This window comes from Lepidothrix coronata, unplaced genomic scaffold (genome assembly GCF_001604755.1).
Source record: "Lepidothrix coronata isolate B3197 unplaced genomic scaffold, Lepidothrix_coronata-1.0 Scaffold12, whole genome shotgun sequence".
In the NCBI taxonomy this organism is placed as follows: domain Eukaryota; kingdom Metazoa; phylum Chordata; class Aves; order Passeriformes; family Pipridae; genus Lepidothrix; species Lepidothrix coronata.
The window spans coordinates 10314199-10317459 of NW_016690192.1; positions in this window are offsets into that span (position 1 = coordinate 10314199).

Genomic DNA, 3261 nt, shown 5'->3' on the forward strand with positions numbered 1-3261 from the left:
CAAGTGCTGCTGCAGGATTGGGCCAACAGTCTCCAACAGAATAAATGTAGTGGTTTCTGACTCCTTTCCAAGTCAGTGTTTGTTGGGAAACATCAAAGCCAATGGAATAGTAGGTGTCCCAAAATGTCTTAATTCAGAGAATTAGTGTTAACCGAGTCTGATTAGCTCCATTTATCTCTAATTAATTACCTTTACCTAATTAGACACCCTGTTTCCAGTAGACATGGAGTCAAGTAGACTAGATTATTAGTGTAGTCATTGTGCCTTTACAAAATCCTGAAATTAATGAAACGTGCAAAAGAATCCACAGCTTTAATTGCACAGGTGTTGCCTTATGGCAAAGCTTTATCATCTGATTACACCAAGGGATTATTAGTGACTTTTTATATAGAGCATGAGCCTGTGAAATGTACCTTAGCAACAGCTCATTAGTTTAGGGTTGTTACTGTATTATTTATTACATTCAGCCTTCCCCATTATCTAGATTGATTCATGGACCTATATTTTCCTCCCCTCTGTGCAGGAAATAAATAAATAACTGAAGGCTGGCTATTGCTGTCCAGCTGCAATATGAGGGGAAGGCAGAGTGTATTCTCCAGCTACCAATATCCACCCTTTAAAATAAAGCTTTAAAGTTGATTTAAATAAAACTCTTTTTTTTTTCCTCCCTCAGAAAAGTAATCAATTCAAGCTTCTGTCAAACTGGAATGCTTTCTACATGCCATCCAAGCAGTTTGGGACATCTTAAATCTTTTCAGATAAATAAAATTACATTACTGGGTTGAAGAATGAAGTACAATATACTTAATCCAAAATAACTTTTTTCAGCTATAACTCACCCTTTATGAAATCTATCAGAAATATTTTATTTTGATATTCTTTTAACTGTTTGGTTGTTGGCTGCCTCTCCAGGTTCGGAAGGGTTTGCCAGGTAGAAAAACTGTCTGAATAACAGAATTAAGGCAAACAAAGCAAAGCTGCAAGCTCTGCCTTAAGAACTACTTTCCCCAAAGAGAAGCTACTTGCAGTCAAGGTTGAGAAGGCTTGACCTCACCTTTCTGCGTCCTCCTCAACAACATCCCATTGGACTTGCTAAATATCACTGGTACAACAGCTCTGGTGCTGCCCCAAGCAGAGGAGGCTTCAGTGACCAATCAGCAATCCAGTAAACAAAAGTAGCCAGTAAACAAAATTATGAGGAATTGTTTTCCAGAATTATCCAGAACACCAGATTCTTTGAATATTACATAAACATTGCTGTCTGCTTATTACTAAACATAAAAAAAGTGGAAAAATAATTAGTAGCAATAATTATCTACAGTATGACAACTTATTTGAGCAGCAGTAATGACTGTCCAGTTACAAACATGATTGCACAACTTCTCATGTCTGCATTACAAAAAAATTGAATTTTAATTTTGAAACCATGGCTCTAACAGACAGACAGACTTAGCACTTTTGCAGTGTGTTCATGTGGCACACATGCAAATGGTGCCATCCTGCAATAAAGGCACACCATGCTCCACAGGAGCAAAGCAGCTATAGCGCCTCCGATCCACCAAAGGTGTGGCATTGGCAAAGTGTGAGCCACACTCCCAAAACTGCTGTCCAGCACAACACATATGTTCACCTTATCAACCTAAAACTTTTCTTCAGTGTTATGTACCAACAGAACCTATCCCTTGATGGTCTTGAAGGGATTCCATTCCCTTCTTCGTCCCTGGTGCCCCCAACAGGACATAAATGATCTCTCACCCTTGATCCCCAGGGATATCAATCCAGCTCCCATTCTCTGAGCAAGCAGCATTGCACCTTAAAACATATCTGCATCCACTTGTTCACCCACTGTGAAATCCTCTGGATCAGCACATACCTGGAGAGCAGGAAGTCCAGGGTTGACCCCTTTCTTTAACACTCCAGCAGCATGGGCGGTGAAAGTTGTGAGTGGAGCAGCAAGTTATCCAAGAGCTGGCAGGTAGGAAAGCACAGCAGGAGAGAACAGGAGACTAAACATCACTAAGGACCCCGGATAACTTACATTAGACAGTATCAGAGACAACGCTGGAGGAATGCTGGGAATCTCAGATCCTCTTACACATGCACCCAGCATCATGGATGCTAACTAGATGGACAAGGCATGGGGATAAAGCCTGCCCTTATGCTTACACTCTGCTGTGGCCACATACCCTAGAAATATTCACTGGCTGTGGATAAAAGAAGTTACTTGTGAAGTGTATGGGCCTTGTATGGGCTTTCAATTAGCATCCCAACTTGCATTTTTATTTTGATTTGTGTTCATATCAAACTTTTTCTCCACATTCCTTGTTGGCCTCTTATCGAATACAGTAAGATTCATGAACACTGTCTGTGCCTTCAGCACAGCCATGGAGCCATGCTCAGGGTGTACCAGCAATGCTGGGAAAAAGCTGTCACTCCGAGCTTCAGAAATACCTCACACCAGTTTCAAGTACCTCTCTGCAGAAAACAGCACTTTCTTAAGAACCAATCTGAAATATATGGAAGAAATTCCCATGAGATGGATGGTTCATGCTCTCTCTCTCCACTTCCTTCTCAAAGAACTCTGACCTCACCTTCAATAATGAAAGCAAGCAGCACAGTAGACAAGAATGAAAGATATTAAATATTTATTTAAAGAACATAAACAAACAATTTTTCCAGTGGGAGGAAGAAAATTACATGAGAGATGCTGCTCATATCACTTATAGGAGGCAGCCCAGCAACCTGTGGGAGCAGCGGGACTCTACCACAACGAGGGAAGGGGAGCACCAGAAGCACCTTGTGTTTACACAGACACACACACCACGTCCCTGCAAGAACACTTCTAGAAAGCAAGGAAGCAGCCAAGGGCAGACCCCAAAATAACTCCTACTGCTTTGCCTCTGTGATCATTCATAAGTCTCTAGTGCTTCCCAATGGCAGGTATCACATGTTTCCTATCAGCTGGGAAAGTGGAGCAGGGAGAGAATGCCATTTATTGAGGTTACTGGGACCTGCAACAGCTCTTCATCCTCCAGCTTCCATCCTCTTTCGAAAGACACATGCCTGTCTTTACCAAGAGGTGCCATGTCAAGAGGGACTTGCTCTGCTGCTTTTCCCTTTGTCCCCCAGTGGCAGCCATGGGTCGAGTGCCGGTCTGTTTGATGAGCAGACCCTGGCACACTCGTCCTGATGCTGGCACCAGTCCTTGAAGAGCTGGCTGGCACCAGCTGTTGCAGTGAGCTCGGACAGACTGTCTCCCAT